General features: G+C 40.1%; 1 protein-coding gene and 1 pseudogene across 2 annotated transcripts in view; one reads left to right on the plus strand and one right to left on the minus strand.

The window, feature by feature from the left end:
• SNTB1 (syntrophin beta 1) overlaps window positions 1-20,893 on the minus strand; it is a 279,652-nt gene that overhangs the window by 230,643 nt on the left and 28,116 nt on the right. The window lies entirely within an intron of this gene.
• Window positions 17,548-19,295, plus strand: LOC100603244 (annotated as a pseudogene). Its single transcript, XR_001116117.2, has one exon. The product of XR_001116117.2 is annotated as a 14-3-3 protein theta pseudogene (transcript).

Here is a 20,893-nt window from a genome sequence, read left to right on the forward strand (position 1 = left end):
CAATTCTTCCTTTCTTCACTAACATTAGAACCTCTATTTTATATGGGGTGGCTAAGATTCCAGCTTAAAAAAAAAAAACTCACGGCTCGGCACAGTGGCTCATGCCTGTAATCCTAGCACTCCAGGAGGCCGAGGCAGGTGGATCACCTGAGGTCAGGAGTTTGAGACCAGCCTGATCAACATGGTGAAACCCCATCTCTACTAAAAATAAAAATTTAGCCGTGCATGGTGGCAGGCACCTGTCGTCCCAGCTACTCGGGAAACTGAGGCATGAGATTCACTTGAACCTGAGAGGTGGAGCTTGCAGTGAGCCAAGATCGTGCCACTGCACTCCAGCCTGGGTGACAGAGCAAGACTCTGTCTCAAAAACAAAACAAAACAAAACCAAAAAAACTAAAAAACTCACATTTCTCTGTCTTCTTTATAGGGAGTAATGGATGGTATAAGAGATAAGTAGAATTTGTGGGTAGGGATTCCAGGAGAGTTTTTGAAGAGAGATAAGCGAAGTGGAAGAAATGTCCTTGACTATTGCCCTTCCTCTTCCTATAATGTAGACTGTGGTTGTCTGAGTCCATTTTGTGCTTCTGTAATAGTATATCACAGGCTAGGTGACTTTTAAGAAAGGACACTTATTTTCCATGGTTCTGAAGGCTGAGAAGTCCAATATCAAGGTGCTGGCATCTGGTGAGGGCCTTCTGGCTGCATCATCCTATGGTGGGAGGCAGACAGGCAAAAAAAGCATGCATGCAAGAGAGCAAGAAATGGAACTCACAGCCTTGAGCCCTTTAATAATTGGCACTAATGCATTCACGAGGATGAAGCCCTCATGACCTAAACACTCCCACTAGGTCCCACCTCCCAACACTGTTGCACTCGGTATTAAGTTTACAAAACACTTTTTTTTTTTGAGGAGCACATTCAAGTCAGCAGTGGCCATGATACCTAGAGTTTCAGAAGCCATTCTGTGACCTGGAGCATGGAAAGAAAGTGCTAAGGTTGGTTGAACTGAAGGAGAGAAGGGGGTTGTGTCCTTCATAAATTCATGGAGCCACACCAGATCACCTATGTCTGAGCTTTATGTAAGAAAACAAACCCCTAATTTGTAAAGCCACTACAGTTAGATTTCTGTTTTTAAGCAAGGAAACAGAGTTTATGGTGCTCTTCTTTTTAAAATTATTCAGTACTCAGCAGCCATTTGAAATGTTTAATAGAACAAGGCATTATACTGGCACTAAAGAACTGTGAAAATGACAAGAAGAGGGTTCTCACTCTTGGGATATTTATTGACCAAATGCTGCATAACCACTGAGAACAGGATACATCTCTCCCTCCTTCACTTTTACCTACATTTCCTCACTTAATCCTCACAACAAGGTTAGTCTCATTTTTGTAGATGATGAAAATAAGATTCAGAAAGGATAAATAATTGGCCAACCTACTAAATATCAGAGCCATGATTCAAATCCAGGTATGACTGATTATAAAGCCCACACTCTTACCACCAATTTATATTTGTATTTCCAACAGATTTTGCCCCAAGTGGTTTATAGCAATGCTCTTTGGCACATAAAGTTTCCATTTCATTATGTCTTCACTATTGATTATACATTTATAATCACCCACTCTCCTATATATAATATTTTTTCTTTACTATTTTCCTTATATTGTTATCCACTCATTTTTTAAAAATTCAATAAGTCATTTAGCATATATCTGAGCACCAATCATACACCAATTATATATTGGCAATACCAAATTGAATAAGACATAGTGTATCTTCCAAGTAATTAGAGAAGATGTTAACCAACAAAATACTGTATAGTGCTATAATTGGCTAGAATATTTTTAGTCATTAGGTAATGAATGCAAATCACTGCATATCATTGTTAAATCTACTTTGGTATATTTTATATTTTAATAGAAAAATGTAAAGCTATGTATTTGCCATGGAGCTTACACATTGGGGTTCATTGCTGTTGTTCATTTGTTTTCTTACTGTTTCTCTTCCATTATTTCTTTTCCTAAATAGGCTATGTTTTATATTCTATGCCCATTTAGAAGCCAGGCATCTTATTTCTAATTATATGAATGATTATCCCAGAGTTTTTTTCACAAACACAAAAATATTTATGTAATCAAAACAAAGTGTTTAACTATGTTTTACAAATGGCCAGAAACCTAGTACTTATACTTCTCTCACCCTACTCTCCTCCATTTTCCAGCCTTTATTAATTTATTTTGGTTCCTAAGCCTAGTCACTACTTTGTGTGTGTATGGTGAATTTCAGTTTTCTTTTTTTAATTCTCTCTGAAGAACCTTTTTTTGTCCTGTGTATTCTAGTTTGTTTCCATAGTTACAGCAATTATTAGCATCAGCGCTTATGTTGACCCTTAGTATTTTTATTCATCTGATCTTAAAGTTCAAGGAAAGCTGAATGATGATTCTCTGGGGACCCCTGCATTGGGTGGGAAGCTGAAATAAACTTCTAAACCCCCTCCTACTCCAAAGTACTTTATAATTGTACACAGTGTATATAAAGTGTTCATACACACACCATGCATATATATTTCAATAACACAAAGAGCTTGCAAGTTAGTTGGCTTGCTTATACACTCTTTAGACCTTGAAAATGTTAACAACAAAACACCAAAAAGGTGGTAGAAGGATCTAGTGGTATAGCTATTTAGAACATAGGCTCTACAGCCAGACTGTCTTGGTTCAAATCTGGATTCTGACACTCATTACTGTGAGACCTTGGGCAAATCACTTAGCCTCTTTGTTCTTCTTCCTCCTCATCTGTGAAAGGGAGATTATAGTTCCTTAGAGGATTGTTCTGAGCCTTAAATGCAATCAGACACCTAAAGCCATTGCAAGAGTACCACAATAAAAAGTTCTTTCCATTGTAGTCTTTTATTATGCTCTGTTGTTTGTTCAGCACAGTGGCATTTTTATTAATATACTGGTAACTGGCATGTATACCTTTCTGCACATTCCAAGACTAACTCTCTCTCATTCTTGATAATTCCTAAATGATGATTCTGATGGATGAAATGGGAGATGCCACTTCTTTATTCCCCTCAAAAGTCCTGCAGGGATTACCCAGGGAAGATAGTCACAACCCAGCCAAGCAACAATATCTTTCTGTGGCTCAGATTTTTAAATTTCAACTGCATTCAATTGGTTTGTTGATCTGCCCAAGAGCCAGTTGTTTTGAGGTTGTAAGTGCACTGCTGGAAAGGCAGGCAATTGATCCTGTCCACAAAACTTGTCACAGAAAACAGCAGCTAAGCCAGGAACATCTTACCTGGAAAAGAGACTTATCCCACCTGTACATGATGTTACTGCAGTCTCCTATGGAATGCATTGACCTCATGCTGTTCAAGTCCCAGTGAATCAACACCAGCACTAGAACTTCAGCCATGTGCGAGTACCCTACAGCCAGTAGTGATTGGTGCATGGCAGCCCATATCTTCAGAACTTCATGAAGGGGACATTCTAAAGGCAGCAGGTATTAACTATTATCGGGTACACAATGGTACATCGTGTGTGCAAATAACACTAGCTACATTGGTACCTCTTCTATATTCCAATGATATCATTTATATTTGATCCAATTATAGTGGGAGGAGGGGCAGACAGCAAACACATGAACGAGTACACTTACACTATGCAAGATGGTAATGTAATAAGGGATATGGAGAGAAATAAGTAAGGGTGGGTCTTGGGAGTAGTGTGTTGGGGAGGTAGTAAGATTTGCCACACATATATTTGTTTGATTTTTGAGATGTCAAGAGAGAGGATGATGTCCTGCGAATGTGCTTCAAGTCCTTATCAGCTTGTTACTCTGGAAACTTGGTGAATCTATTCCAAGCCTCAGTTTTCTTCTCTGCAAAAGATGGCCAATAATCCCGGAGTTTTGGATGGTATGGGGAAGAAGAAAATGCCTGATGCATCCCTGCCCTCCTCACATTTTTAGAAGAGACAGAGACTTGATCTACTTCTTAAGAAAGGGCAGGAATGAAAGAAAATTCAGGTCCATCTCATCTCAGTGGCTCCCCACCACAGGTGGAGAAGCTACTAATCAGACTGATGCACATTACCAGTGGGTGCCTCAAAAGAACGACAGACTCCCAGCCTCTCTCTTGGCCTGTGGACACAGACCTGTTTGCCTCACCTGGCAGGTCCAGCCAGGCGTCTTCTCTCTCAGTTCCAGACAAGGCATCTGACTGTGTGGATCAGCCAGTTTAGACCCAGGGTCCCTCTATTTGAAATTCAGGATGAAAGGGTAGGACAAGCCCCCATTTCAGCTGGAGGAAGTGTGGCTTTTGGCACAGTTTTAGCACCAACAGTGTTGATTATTTTGATAATCATTTGGCAATAGTTCCTTATATCCTTTTTTCAAGCAGATTTCTGGACAAGAGGAACCCAGTTAGAACCTTTTCCAGAAGTATTAAGTAACATAGTAAAGATGACCGCACCTGCTTTGACACTCCTCCCATTGACAAGTGAGTCAGTTTCTCCTCTTCTTTAATCTCGAGGAGCTCTGAGACTGCTCTGACCCCAGTGGAGCACATGGCAGAAATGATGTTGCTCCAGTTTGTAGGCCCAGACTTTCAGAGACTAGTAGCTTCCACTTCCTGTCTCCTGGATGCTCACTCTGGGTTGAGGGGGCGGTAGTGCCAGCAGCCATGTAAGAAGTCCCACTATCTGAGATCAGCATGCTAGAGGAAGCCCAGGTCAACCACATGGAGACACTGTACAGAGGGAGCTGCTGCAAGAATCCTCATCTGATCCAGCCATCTCAGCCTACGGGTTGCAGTCAGGTGAGTAGAGCCTTCCAACGCCTGACAATTTAATTGCAACCATACGGAGGTACCCCAAAAAGAGCTGCTGAGCTGTGCACATTAATCCCCAGAATGGTAAGAAAGAATACTTTTTTAAAGTTATGAAGCTTTGGATGGTTTTCTACACAATAGATGATCAGCATATGCACAATGCCTAAAGAATGCTCACTATATGCCCAATACGTAATATTATTATGTGATTTACTCAAACTCAAAAACAAGTTTGCTGTTGGACAGGGTCGAGAACAAAAACAGGGTTGAAATCTTAGCTCAGTGTTGTCTCTACTGCACGTAGTTGTTCTCTTACTAATCAATGGGAGTTGGTTGTAACCAGTCACTATATTGTCTGGGAAACATTTGTATGCATCCTAGCTGTCTTTTCTATCAGGAAATGCATCTCTTCCTACCAGTTTATGCTGGTAGCTACTTCAACATCTGACTCTACAGTAGTCATGACTGTGATGCCTTCTCCTATTCGTTGATCCTACATTGCCAGGTGGCTTTTCCTCCCAACAAATATTGATGCTGGTGGAGGAACTGATGATACAAAGTAACAAGAGAAACCACCACCATCCACTTTGCAGAAAGTGAGGTCAGTGTGGATCCTTTCCTTGGCTTCACATTCCCTACAGACGACATCCACCTCTCTCCTTAAGATATGAGCTAGGTCTAGTAATAAAGCATTTTTTTTTTTTGCCTTATTTCAAGTGCTTATCTGAAAACCAGATCTTACAAAAATTTGGTCTCCGGTATTAAAAAGGAGAATATAAATATAGTTTGAGAGAGGTATCTTTGAAAGTACAGACCTTTACGCCAGGCACAGTGGCTCACACCTATAATCCCAGCACTCTGGGAGGCCAGGGCAGTCAGATTATTTGAGGTCGGGAGTTTGAGACCAGCCTGGCCAACATTGGTGAAACCCTGTCTTTACTAAAAATACAAAAATTAGCTGGGTGTGATGGCAGGCACCGGTAATCCTAGCTACTCAGGAGGCTGAGGTTGAAGAATCACTTGAACCCAGGATGCAGAGGTTGGAGTGAGCTGAGATTGTGCCACTGCACTCCAGCCTGGGCAACAAGAGCAAAACTCTGTCTCAAAAAAAATTTTTTTTAAATTACAGACCTTTAATGATGGAACCATCTAATTTCAATGGTCTGTGCTTATTTTCTTATGCAGTTTATGTCTAGTACGCATGTTTACAGACATTTTAATTAGGCTAGGGAATGGGTAGAGGTGCGAAATAATGATCTCAGAATACTATAGCAAAAAGAGTCACTTTGGATCATCTATTTCCTGGATTGTCATTTTTTACCCAGGAGGTTGGTCACTCAGTGGAAGGGTAAAGTAAGTTATTATGTGGGAGGAGATCAAAGAGGCTTTAGAGATGCAGCAACACTGGATTTGTGGGCGGAACAGAATAAAACTAGCAGCTCAGAATCCTCAGGAAGGGAATCTGCTCCGTCCCAGAGGGAGGTGAACAAGGTTTTGGGAAAAGAGAAGGGCCCAGGGACCCAGACAATAATTAGAATCTCTGAATCCAGAGAATGAGATAAAAGATCCAAATTTATAAAATGGAAGAAAATGCTAGGTGGTATGTTCTCTTTTCATTTCTACCATTTCTGTCATCTGGAGAGCGGAAAAATAATTATTCTGAAGAAAAATGCACCTGACAAATTTCTGTTTCCATATGAAAATAAAGAAAAAGACAGATTTAGGAAAAATGTATAAAAAATTTCTGTTCCAATGCATCACAAGTGTTTAAGTTTCTTCTCTAAGAAAACAAATGCATTAAGATTGTGTAAATGCAAGTGTAGTACGCTTACAGCTTCTTTCTAGTAGTCACTCCATTTGGACTGGAGAAGCCCTTAATTGGTTTCTGTCTTCTCCCTAATCAAAAATCACTTTCAGCTCAAGGGTGTGACACAAAGAAATAGAAAAACATGCTCAAAACAAAATGAAACCATGCCTCATTTTTTTTTTTTTTTGAAACTTAAACCCAAACAGAGAGCTTTAATTTACATCAAGCTCTCTGAGCATCTTTATAATTTGGCCCTACTAACTGAAATCTAAAATATATTGCTCTTAAGAATTATGTTAACAGTGTTTCAACACGTTTTGTATCTGTTTTATTTTATTTTATTTTATTTATTTATTATTTATGTATGTATTTGTTTTGAGACAAGGTTTCACTCCCCTTGCCCAGGCTGGAGTGCAGTGGCACACACTTGGCTCACAACCACCTCCACCTCCCAGGCTCAAGCGACACTCCTGCCTCAGCCTCCCAAATAACTGGGTCTACAGGCATGTGCCACCACACCCGGCTAATTTTTGTATTTTTAGTAGAGACAAGGTTTCACCATGTTGGCCAGGCTGGTCTTGAACTCCTGACCTCAAGTGATCCACCTGCCTCGGCCTCCCAAAGTGCTGGGATTACAGGCATGAGCCGCTGTGCCCGACCTGTATCTGTTTTATATCTGTCCTGTCCAGAACCCTCTAGATTGTCTCTCACATATGGGGTTAGGGTCACACAATTTTTTTCTTCTTTTTTTTTTTTTGAGACAGAGTCTCCCTATGCCGCCTAGGCTGGAGTGCAGTGGCGTGATCTCGGTTCACTGCACCCTCTGCCTCCCAGGTTCAAACCATTCTCTTGCCTCAGCCTCCTGAGGAGCTAGGATTATAGGTGCACACCACCACACCCAGCTAATTATTTGTATTTTTAGTAGAAACGGGGTTTCACCATGTTGGCCAGGCTAGTCTCAAACTCCTGATCTCAAGTGATCCACCCACCTCGGCCTCCAAAAGTGCTAGGATTACAGGTGTGAGCCACCATGCCCAGCCAGACGCACACTTTTAAAATGTGTGTGCGTGTGTTTGTGTATGTGTGTAAAATAAACAAGCAAAGGAGGAGGATAAATGTCTCCTGACATCCAATGCCACTGAAGTCAACTAAGCTGAAATGAGAAGGGTGAGAAGCAACCCACATTGTGTATGCCTGCCACAGATAGGAAAGAGGAGAGAACAGGTTTTAAATTGATGGGCTCTGGGATCCAGGGCAGGAATGGAAGTTCCTCTAGTCTAAAACAGGGATCACAACACTCATTCAAGGCTGGAGGGGCCCTTGGAGAGAACAGAAAGAGAAGAAAAAGAAAAGATGGGGAAAAAAGATGCTACCATGAGAGGCAACCCGACCAGGTAACACACTATTCAATGAAAGCCCCCACAACAAGTGTGCTACTGTTGGTGGCAGCAAGATCACGCACAGATCACAGGAGGGAGGTAGTCCAGTCCCCTATCATTTACATGTCAACTACATAGCCCCCAAAATTAAAAATAAACAAATGAAATAATTTAAGAACTGAAAAAAAAGCCCACTGAGGACATACATGTGAAATAATAATTAAAAAAAAAATCAGCAAGGCAACTGGAACTGAGATTTAAAAGAGAGCTCTGAATGAACTTGGGGTAATATGGAGGAAATCTTCTTAGAGAACCCTGTTTTGAAGTGGGTTTTAAAGAGAGATTGAGGCCAGGCATGATGGTTCACGTCTTTAATCTCAGCACTTTGGAGGGCTGAGGAAAGAAAATTGTTTAAGCCCAGAGTTTGGGACCAGCCTGGGCAACAAAGTGAGACCCCATCTCTATTAAAAATAAATACATAAATAATAAAAATAAAGAGAGATTGGCATGGATGTGAGCATGGAGCAGTACCCTAGACGAATTCCAGATTGGGTGGCTGACCACAGTCCAGAAGTAAAACTTCAGATGAAATGTGCCAGGCCTTATCCATTTGAAGAAGTAACTTCTGAACACTTACACTGTGTTCCATGGTAGCCCCTGAGGATACAAGTATGAGTAAGGCACCATCTGGTCCTTTTAGGAATCCTTAATAGGGAAAAAAATGTGTAAACAAATAATTATGATACAGCAGGGCAAGTATGGGAAAAAAAAGATTACTGCCAAAACCCACTGTGTGATTATTGTGTGCCAAATACAATAACCTTATATTTATCTCATTTAATATTCCCACGCACCTTATCAGGTAGGTACTATTATTATAGAGATAAGGACATCGAAAGGAGAGTAATTTGCTCAAGTAAATGTAATCGTTCAAGGTCACTCACGTAAGTACGTGGTGGAGCTAGGCTTTAAAGCCACATCTTCTGGATTCAGGGCTATAGACTTTTAACCACCATGCAATTTTCTATATAAAATTTGCTATAGAAAGGAAACTAATATTTATCGGAAACCAAGTGCTTCTTTGTTTAATTCCCTCAATAGTTCTGTGAAGCTGGCACTGTGTCTATGTTATGGTTGAAGCAATGACATTCAGAGTGGAACAGGTTCTTAAGTTTTGTTTGTGAAACTCCAAAGCCCATGTTCCTTCCAGTAAATCAAATCCAAGTGGGAGGATGATGCAACCAACTACCTGAGAGGCCTTGGAAGACTTAAATGTGGAGAGAGTGAGCTGAATCTAGAAGAAAGAACAAAATGTGACCAGTTGAGAAAGAATATTGCAGGTGGTGTGATTAACTGGAGCAAAGATGCAGAGGCATTCATGAGCACACCCCATGAAGGTGTGGTCAGACATCCAGTGTGGCTGCAGCATGGGTTATAGCAGGGCTACCTCGATGAGCTGCAGCCAGGGCCATGTAGCTATCTCATGCTTAAGAGTGTGCATGTGTGACTCTGAGTCTAGGGAATGCACAGAGCTTTTTAAAGAGGAGGATGGCACAATCAGATTTGCATTTTAGACAGATCTCCCTGGCAGCTGTGTGGCATACGGAGTGGAGGGAAGGCAGTAATTGGATTCGTTTAGGTGGCAGAATTGACAGAATGTGGTGAATGAGAGAGGAGTGTAAGATGAATTCAAGGTTTCTAGCTTGGCAGCCTGGTGGCAGATTCAAAAACCAAAGAAGAGCAGGATTTGTTGGTTTGTTTGCTTGCTTGTTGGTTTGTTTGTTTTGAGATGGGTCTCGCTCTCTCACCCAGGCTGGAGTGCAGTGGCACAACCTCGGCTCACCGCGACCTCTGCCTCTGGGTTCAAGCCATTCTCCTGCCTCAACCTCCCAAGTAGCTGGAACTACAGGCACACACCACCACGCCCTGCTAATTTTTGTATTTTTAGTAGAGATGGGGTTTCACCATGTTGGCCAGGCTGGTCTCAAACTCCTGACCTCAAGTGATCCACCTGCCTCAGCCTCCCCAAGTGCTGAGATTACAGGCATGAGCCACCGCGCCCATCCAGAAGAGCAGGTTTCCAGGGGAAAATGTTAAGTTTGGGCTTGTTTGAAGTCTTTGGCACATTGAGCAGTACTATCTATGAGGCGGCTCAAAGAATTTAGAAACTTCAGGGAAAATCTAGAGTTAAATTTTTGTCATAACATACTTGTCTAAAACTCAAAGAAAAGGAATAAGAACAGGATGAAACAGGAAAATAGTCAATCTGGCCTAGTTTGTCTTCTTTGTGTTTTGAGGGGAGAAGGGAGATGCTTGCTTTGTATGGGTTTTTTTTCGCTCTCTCTCTCTTTCTCATATAGTTGGGACTTATCAAAAAAACTCATTGCAGGCTTTGAATCCCAGCGACATTCATTCCGCAACGTACTAACCACATCCTGGTGATCCCAGCTTCAGAGAGGAGAACACGGGGACTTGAGTTCACTATTGCGGTGAAGTCCTGCTCTGGCCCCAGGCAGAAGTCAAGATCAAAGCTCACAATGCAAATATTGTTCTGATTAAAACCAAACTTTCTGCTTTTGATGTGGGCCAACCTCCACTGCTGGTAGGAACAAGGGAGGAGTATAGCAAAAAGATACTAGCAGTAAGTATAAAACCAGGGTGCACTCAATTTAAAAGACAGAGAAAGAAAGAGAGCGATGAGGCGGGGGTAGACAAAGAAAGGAAGAACAAAAGAAAGAATGAAAGAAGAAAGGAAGGGAAGGAAGGAGGGAGGGAGGGAGGAAGGAAGGAAGGAGGAAGGGAAGGAAGGAAGGAAGGAAGGAAGGAAGGAAGGAAGGAAGGAAGGAAGGAAGGAAGAGAAAGAAGCTAACATCAGCCCATGCCTAGGGAGTGGTGCAGAGGACCATGTAACAGGGTAAAGCACAGTATAAGTGCCATTCTTTTGTCAAGGGCCCAGTTCTTTTTTTTTATTATTATTATACTTTAAGTTCTAGGGTACATGTGCACAACGTGCAGGTTTGTTACATAAAAATGTATACATGTGCCATGTTGGTGTGCTGCATCCATTAACTGTAAACTAGTTCAACCATTGTGGAAGACAGTGTGGCGATTCCTCAAGGATCTAGAACTAGAAATTCCATTTGACCCAGCCATCCCATTACTGGGTACATACCCAAAGAATTATAAATCATGCTGCTATAAAGACACATGCACATGTATGTTTATCAAGGGCCCAATTCTATGGAAGAAACAGCAGAGCTCCTCAGATTACCAATCCTCCATTCTAGTCTCACTGTGCCGTGAACTGCCCGTGGGTCTTAGGGATGTCCCCCTGCACCTCTTTCAGGTCAGTTTCCTTGACTGACACATAAACACTGAAGGCTCTCTGTGGTTTCTTCCAGCTATCTAACATTTATATTCCATGGCTGCTTCCAGATGTTCTCTTATCCTGGGTTACCACCTGCATTGTTTCTTGGCGAGAAGGATGCCTGATCTCCTACAGAGTAATGAGACACAAGGAGGGTGTCTGAGCCATTTCTACAAACTCCAAGAGGTTCTAACCAGCCCAGGTCACTTCTACTTTTGAAACCTGTGGACATGTTATGATGTTATGAAATGCCAAAGCAGGATTACCAAAACTCTCACATATTTTTAAATGCTTGTATTTTGCAAATGACCCTTATTTACAACCAAAATAAAACTTTGTTTGGGAGCAATGTCAAGAGTCTTAATGTGAGGCCTTTTATAAATATAAGGCCTCCTGCTAAATGGCCCACCTGCTTCCCCCCATAAGCTTGGTCATATTAGTACCCCCAGGAGCTTGGCACATGTTTGTCACATGGTGAATAATGAAAAAGTACTTCCTAAATGAATAAGTGCACACATGGATGAATAAACAATCTACATGTCCTTGGGCTCTGCATACTTCATTAGGAAAGTAATAAGGTGGCAATAGGGTTCTCTAAGAAGCATGCAGATTAAAGTTCCCCTCTATGGTTGGCCAGAACCCAAGAAATCACCTAACCAATAGATCCAAGGAACAGAAATGAGGCCTTTTAATTAGAAGTAGGAATTAACATTCCAGTTTTAGTAGTAAGCATCTAGTACCAATCTTCAACTAGGATACATTTCTACCACTAGATTTAGAATGGGGAAGGACAGAACTTTCCAGGAGCCATAGACTTGGCCCTTTGAAAGAATTCCTACTATGGTTTCATCTGCTGTTGTGTACTTCATACATGTTTTTGCAAGGATTAGGAGGAAATAGTTGGTTAAACAAATCCTTACCCCATGGATAAACAGGGGCCTCAAAAGACTGACAAACACGTTGAACTTGGAAAAATCCCAAGACCATGCATCACAATCTTGACACTACAAGTATCTGTTCCCCACCCAACTGAGCAGATGTTATTGCTCTCAAAGCTTCATTTTTCAGCCAATGCCTCCTGCTAGATTTACCCACTGAGGATTTCTGATTGATAGCTATAGAGAGGAGAGCCACCTTGAAGTTACAATTTTTAAAAAATCAGCCACTAGATTTTGGGTTTGAACATCTCAAAATGATAGGCCCCTTTCTCCCAATTTGCCATGGTTATGTCCCAAACAGTCTGTGCAAGTCTGTGCTTCAGATTCACAGCCCTTAGAAAGAGGAAAACATAACTTGACATCTACCTTCCTCACTGGATTCATGAAGAGGATTAATGAGTTAATAAGCATTAAGTACTTTGCAAGCCACAGGTGACTGGAAAACATTATTAGGACCACATTTTTCCTAACAAAGTGGTTCAAGCTTTGAACAGAAGGTTAAATCCCAGGAGAAATGTCTACTTTTAATACAGGAAACTGGATGCCTACTGTCAGGTAATAGGATGCCTGTTAAAATGCCCTGGGTTATCCAGTCACTAGTGACAGGGACAGATTTAGACAATATGAGGGCAAGAGTATCCCCCAAAGCACTATTGAAAGTAACTGAAGTAATAAGCAACTCCAATTAACAGTGGCATCTGCAGCAGCAGCAGAAACACTTTGGTTAGACTGATGTTTCTCTGAACTCACTCCCTTTCTCCAGTCTGAAAACCTTTGCTGTTTTGCAAACTACAGCTCTGTTAACAATGTCCAGTCATTTACTTCTGCCACATCCAAACTTTGTGTGCGCACAAACATGACCTAGTTGAACTGCAATAATTGTATTTATTTGATACAACCCAGGTGGGTTCCAAGACTCCTGTTAGCAGGGAAAACACAAAGTCATTAAGTTCACTTCGGGCTTAGATATGTCTCCTTCCTGTTCCCAGGAACATTTCTTCCTGACTCTATATTTACTCACAAAGTACAAATAATGTGAAATGGCTAAGCAGCTAAAAACTTACAGAAAGATCTCTACTACCCCCACAAAATGATATTCTATTTATTTCGCAATCCAGCGTGCCTAAAACTCTAAAGCAACTTTAGTCACCAAAAAAGGTGGAAACTTCGGATGCATTTAGGAAGGCAATGACCTCTAAATCAGGAATCCTGACCTCTAATTTCATCAATGCTCTGGCATTTCTGCAAACTTTTCATTTTCAGAACAAAAGGATTTGTCTAGTAGGACAATGAGGAGGAGATTTTAGGATGAGAATGGAGGTAGGGAAAACACTTATAAAGCTATTGTAGGACTTCAGGAAAGATATAATATGACTGAAAGAAATTAGTGGTGGTGGGAATTCAAACATGGATTGATTTCCGAAGAGCATCGGGCTTTTTGCTAGCAGCTGAGTCTTCACTGCCGTCAAGAGTCCCTGTCTCTGTGAACACCCAACACACATATAAATAACCTTGACATATATTAACTGCTACAACTGTAGCATGAATAAAACGTCTCAGAATCACAAGTTGAGAAGCAATTGATTGAGACTGGAATAGTCTAAAAAAACTAAAAAAAAATGACATATTGAATAGGATTTCACCTATATCAGAAGGAGGGAAATAGCTTTCTTGGCAGCATGATGCATGTATCTGTTTGGCAGGCTCAATGCCTAGTGAGTCATTTATTCATTTATCTACTCCATCATTCATTTGTTTATTCATTTATTTATCAGGCCTCTGCAGTATGTTAGGCTCTACATGGGTCCCTGGATATATTATATTGAGTAAAGACCAGTAGGCACAGATGAAAAAGCGTTGGATGTCAGGCTATGAAGTTTCAGTCGTATCCTGACAGTCATAGTATCTAATCAAGGATTTTCGAGCAGGCAAATGACATGATCACCACCTCTATCAAGTAAAATAGCTCTGGCCAAAAATAAAATGTAAGACCGGGCGTGGTGGCTCATGCCTGTAATCCCAGCACTTTGGGAGGCCGAGACAGGCGGATCCCGAGGTCAGGAGATTGAGACCATCCTGGCCAATATGGTGAAACCCCATCTCTGTTAAAAATACAAAAATTAGCTGAGCGTGGTGGTGGGCGCCTGTAGTCCCAGCTACTCGGGAGGCTGAGGCAGGAGAATCGCTTGAACCCAGGAGGCGGAGGCTGCAGTGAGCCCAGATTGTGCCACTGCATTCCAGCCTGGCAACAGAGCGAGACTCTGTCTCAAAATAAAATGAAATAAAATAAAATAAAATTGTAAAGTGGAGAGTTAGAAGCTGATGACTGAGAGCCGAACTATAGATGATATTGCTGTAATCTAGAAACAGGATGAGATCTGACTAAGACAAAGGAAGAGGGCATAAAAAGAGGAATAAAAATTTGCAAGCTGTGGGTAAAATGAACTCTGAGAGACAGGCAGGGACAGAGCCGGAGCGTTAGTTTTCTGGCTTGTGTTAATAGATAAAACATGAGTCTGTTACCTAGAAGGGAGTTTGACAGGAGAGTGAAAGATGATAGTTTTGGTTTGAGGTATGTCACACTTGAGAAATTTCTGGGTCGTCCATGTAGGAACATCCAGCGGACATGCCTGAAGTTCAGGATAGAGGCAAAGGCTAGAGAAAGGGATTTGAGGGTTGTCTGCAAAAAACAATATAATATATCCACGTAGGGCTCTGGACATATTATATTGAGTAAAGACCAGTGGGGGCTGATGAAAAAGTGGTGGATGTGTTGCAAAAAAGTAACAGTGGATGACACCTTATTAAAAGCCTATTGAAGACATATAAGGAATGATGTTCTAGTTAAAAAAAAAAAAATCCATGTCAGAGCAGGAGAACCAGGAAAGAGTGCTATTATGAAGCCAACAAGGCAAGAAAGAATTTCTAGAAAGAGGGCTGGTATGCAGCAGAAAGTGCTGAAAACACAACCCCTTCTACATTTCTTTTCACCCCACCACCAAATTGGCTTGCCCCATTTGCAGACATATCCTTGAATATCTCCTCTTAAGCTATGCCTTAATATTTATCTGTGACTATGGCATATACAGTAGCTAAATATGAAACTCCATTAACATCAGGGTTTTCTGACTCCACTTTGGTGAGTCATTCAACGTAATCGGGACTTAGAAATGAGCAACAGATGTGTCACATTCTTTGAGCAGTGCTCAAAGAAACCCAAAATGGTCAACATGTAAACTTTTCTAAAATATGTTTTCCTGACATTATGGATGATAATGAGGTTTTCTAAATTATAAGTCAGAGCCATTTACTTTATAGCATTTCTAGGAAAATTTGAATTGCAGAAATGCCATGTTTCCAAGAAACAGTAATGGTTTCAACTCTGTTTTCTCTCTTATGTCTTACTCTTTGGATAGCCAATAGCAAATTTCTGGAAGGGGAAAGCTGCAAAACCAAATCAAACTGGCACCACAAATGATCAACTGACATCTTCATAGCAGTTTACTTCATGTTTAAAATTGAAGAATAAAGCACCATACCTGTTAAGTATCTCTTAATAAGTGGTACTTCTTAAAGAAATGAGCTATCAGGGTAGATAATTTCCCTTTTTATAAAAATAACATACAATATTTTAAGTTCACCTTTTGTTTTAATTTTATTTAAAATAAATGTGGTCAGACAGAAAAATATAAGAGTAAACTCATTACAACTCAGGCCCAATTTGACCTTGAGTAATTAAGCCAAACCCCTTCTCATCCTGTGCTATGCCCCGTGATCATCTAATCTCTGGTTTCCTTAGAGTGAAGCAAAAGCTCTTTGCTCAAATTAGATCCATAGAGAATGAGACTCCAAAAGAGGTCTGTGGACCTACAGGCTATCAGGAATGTCTGCTGAATCAGTGATTCTAGTAGTAAGTGGTGGGGAGCAAAGAGATAATGTCTAGAGTTGATCATCAAGGAAATGTAGCATAAGCATATTTTTAAAGTTAGGGTGGTAACCACTAAAAGAGCTAAATATGGAAACTGTTAAAAGTGGTTTCCTCTGAGAAGTAAGCTAGGCATTGAGGAGGATGGGGACGGCTGAAGCAGACATTGTGCTTTGCATTATAAGACATTCTGTACTTTGCCACTTTTTTTTTTAACCAAAGGTATTTTTCACTTGGATAATGTATGAAAATGGTGAGAAAAAGAACCAAGAAAACTATTAAGTGTTATTACTACATATTCACTTACTTTGGCTTATGTAATAAAGATATTTGAATTTAGACTTACAAAGTCACAAAAAGACTAACTTCTATCTTACAGATAAAAAGACTGAGACTCAGATAAGTTAAGTAGGTGACCCAAGGCCATGAAGCATAGAGTCAAAGCAAGAGCCGAGCATTCCTACTAGGTCTGTGTATTATACGTGTGTGGCCAACCTACCTCTTTTTATGAATTTCACAAAACAGACAATGGACTCATTCTTATTCAGGAATTTTCAGATGATTCTATAGGCCCTCCTGGAAAATTATATCACAGCTCAACCTTAGTAGACATTAGAAATGTCTAATGTTAAAGAGAAGAACAAGGAAAGTCCTAGGAGCTGGGGCATGGAGTTGGAATTTCTAACATAAAGTCTCTCTCTAGTATGGGAGAGACCATATCATTCTGTGTGGCAGCCACTACTGACATACAGCCAGGTGTATTAGTTTGCTAGGGCTGTCATAACAAAGTTTCACAAGCCAAGTGGCTTAAACAATGGAATTTTGCTGTCTCATTATTCTGGAGACAAGAAGTCCAAAATCACGGTGTGAGCAGGGTTGGTTCCCTCTAAGGGGCTGTGAGAGAAGGAACTATCCTGGGCTTCTCTCCATGGCTTGCTGGTAGACCACCTTCTTGCTGTGTCTCTTTTCATGGTCTTCCCTCCATGCATGTCTGTGTGTTCAAATTTCTCCTTTTTATAAGAATACCAGTGATATTGGACTAGGGGCTAATCCTACTCCAATATAACCTCATTTTAGCTAATTATATTTGCAACAATCTTATTTTCAAATGCAGTCACCTTTTGAGATACTGGGGGTTAAGATTTCAATATATGAATTTTGAGGAGACACAATTCAACCCATGAAACCAGGAGAAAACAAAATCCTTGAAGCCTTCCCTCGAACATTTAGAGTTTCTTTTTTTAAAAAAACTCATTTTTAAAAAAAGTATTTTGGGGCCCCGGCCCCATGCCCGCCATGGAGAAGACTGAGCTGATCCAGAAGGCCAAGCTGGCCGAGCGCTACGATGACATGGCCACCTGCATGAAGACAGTGACCGAGCAGGGTGCTGAGCTGTCCAACTAGGAGCGCAACCTGCTCTCCGTGGCCTACAAGAACGTGGTCGGGGGCCGCAGGTCCGCCTGGAGGGTCATCTCTAGCATCGAGCAGAAGACCGACACCTCCGACAAGAAGTTGCAGCTGATTAAGGACTATTGGGAGAAAGTGGAGTCCGAGCTGAGATCCATCTGCACCACGGTCCTGGAATTGTTAGATAAATATTTAATAGCCAATGCAACTAATCCAGAGAGTAAGGTCTTCTATCTGAAAATGAACGGTGACTACTTCCGGTACCTTGGTGAAGTTTCATGTGGTGATGATCGAAAACAAATGATAGATAATTCCCAAGGAGCTTACCAAGAGGCATTTGATATAAGCAAGAAAGAGATGCAACCCACACACCCAATCCACCTGGGGCTTGCTCTTAACTTTTCTGTATTTTACTATGAGATTCTTAGTAACCCAGAGCTTGCCTGCACGCTGGCTAAAACGGCTTTTGATGAGGCCATTGCTGAACTTGATACAATGAATGAAGACTCATACAAAGACAGCACCCTCATCATACAGTTGCTTAGAGACAACCGAACACGTTGGACATCAGACAGTGCAGGAGAAGAATGTGATGCAGCAGAAGGGGCTGAAAACTAAATCCATACAGGGTGTCATCCTTCTTTCCTTCAAGAAACCTTTTTACACATCTCCATTCCTTATTCCACTGGGATTTCCTATAGCAAAGAAACCCATTCATGTGTATGGAATCAACTGTTTATAGTCTTTTCACACTGCAGCTTTGGGAAAACTTCATTCCTTGATTTGTGTTTGTCTTGGCCTTCCTGGTGTGCAGTACTGCTGTAGAAAAGTATTAATAGCTTCATTTTATATAAACATAAGTAACTCCCAAACACTTATGTAGAGGACTAAAAATGTATCTGGTATTTAAGTAATCTGAACCAGTTCTGCAAGTGACTGTGTTTTGTATTACTGTGAAAATAAGAAAATGTAGTTAATTACAATTTAAAGAGTGTTCCACATAACTTCTTAATGTCTACATTCCCTCCCTTACTCTTCGGGGGTTTCCTTTCAATAAGCAACTTTTCCATGCTCTTAATGTATTCCTTTTTAGTAGGAATCTGGAAGTATTAGATTGAATGGAAAAGCACTTGCCATCTCTGTCTAGGGGTCACAAACTGAAATGGCTCCTGTATCACATAAGGAGGTCTTGTGTATCTGTGGCAACAGGGAGTTTCCTTATTCACTCTTTATTTGCTGCTGTTTAAGTTGCCAACCTCCCTTCCCAATAAAAATTCACTTACACCTCCTGCCTTTGTAGTTCTGGTATTCACTTTACTATGTGATAGAAGTAGCATGTTGCTGCCAGAATACAAGCATTGCTTTTGGCAAATTAAAGTGCATGTCATTTCTTAATACACTAGAAAGGGGAAATAAATTAAAGTACACAAGTCCAAGTCTAAAACTTTAGTACTTTTCCATGCAGATTTGTGCACATGTGAGAGGGTGTCCAGTTTGTCTAGCGATTGTTATTTAGAGAGTTGGACCACTATTGTGTGTTGCTAATCATTGACTGTAGTCCCAAAAAAGCCTTGTGAAAATGTTATGCCCTATGTAACAGCAGAGTAACATAAAATAAAAGTACATTTTATAAACCATTAAAAAAAAAGTTTTTTAAAAGTTAAAATCAATTGAAATACAACATTTATTGGTTAAAGATTTCCTGCACATTTACCTATTTTTAAAAACTCTATTAAATAGAGAACAGAAACCACATTATCTCCTAGAATGTAATAATGATTTAAATTATGCATAGATATGTATACATACATACCTACACACACACACATATATGTAAAATGTTATATTATAAATGTAACAAATGTTATATAACAGAGTTACCATCCAATAATGTAAAAGCATTCACCTAACAGATACACGAAAAAGTTCAACCCTCAAGAGGATATGTCACGTTTTAAGAGGTCTTGTCAATTATAACTGAACCACTAAATGAAATCTGAGCACCTCAAACTGGGAAAACGCACATGAAAATTTAAAATCCAATTTACTTTTCCATTTGACCATGATATTTACCTTTTGCTTTTTCACTCAGAAAGAAAAACAAGGATAACAAGTTTCTTTTTGATTTCCAGTCAACTCTTCATGCACTGGTCTTTATACTAAGAATATATCTCTTCACAGGAAGTTTAAGAGAGAAAAAGTTTCTCTTGATGAGTGTGTCTAATCGATAGTTGGTCTATAATATGCAATTGTATCCTAACCTAAAAACCTTCTGCAAATATGTTTATCTAACTTGGCTTAACTATTCTGGTTAATTTTGAACACAAGTTCTGCTAGCAATCTAACAGAATAGCAAGTATTTCTCATGGAATTAAATTATATAAATTATATATCACTGATATTTTCCAAATACACCTACTTCTCACTCTCAGTTGGTTGGTTTTCACTAACTCATTTCACCTACTCACTCACTTTTACTGAATCATTCAACAATCATGGGAAAATCTCAATCTAAATGTGGGTTGCTTTTTTAAAATTTATAATATTGCTGCTTGGACTTGGAATGCATTGTTTAAAATGAAAGTCATGTTATACATGTAGAATACACATTGAATATTGTACTGAATACACATGTGCATTCAATAAATGCATACTTAATCATGAGATGAAAAACAATGATGTCAATACCCCTAACCAAAACCTAAAATAATATGAAATGTTTTCTTATGGAAAAAAACCTTTCTCCTTATTTTTCATCTTTTTTCAAATTCTCCCTCCTCCTCCTCCAACTTGCCCTGATAGAGTCCTGGCTTTCCCCTGAAAATACCACTTTGTAACCCCTTTTAGTCCTTTCCAATTCTAGACACTGCTGCCTCAATCTCTGTCCAACTTCAAGGGCAAAGAAGAACAATCAGTAAACTCTTTGTTCCCTACTGCCCCCTCCAGATCCAGTTGGTCCTTCCTACCTGTAGGTTCTGCATCCGAGGATTCAACCAACCGCAGATGGAAAATATTCAAAATAGATAAAACAAAAATTTTTTACCAATAAAATTATTTTAAAATAATGCAAGTAAATAATAATACAGTATAACAATAATTTACATAGCATTTAGATTGTATTAGGTATTATAAGTAATCTAGAAATGATTTAAAGTATATGGGAAAATGTGTGTAGATTATATGCAAATACTCCAGTTTTTTTTTTTTTTTTGAGACAGAGTCTTGCTCTGTTGCC

The sequence above is a fragment of the Nomascus leucogenys genome, chromosome 16 (genome assembly GCF_006542625.1).
Source record: "Nomascus leucogenys isolate Asia chromosome 16, Asia_NLE_v1, whole genome shotgun sequence".
Lineage (NCBI taxonomy): Eukaryota > Metazoa > Chordata > Mammalia > Primates > Hylobatidae > Nomascus > Nomascus leucogenys.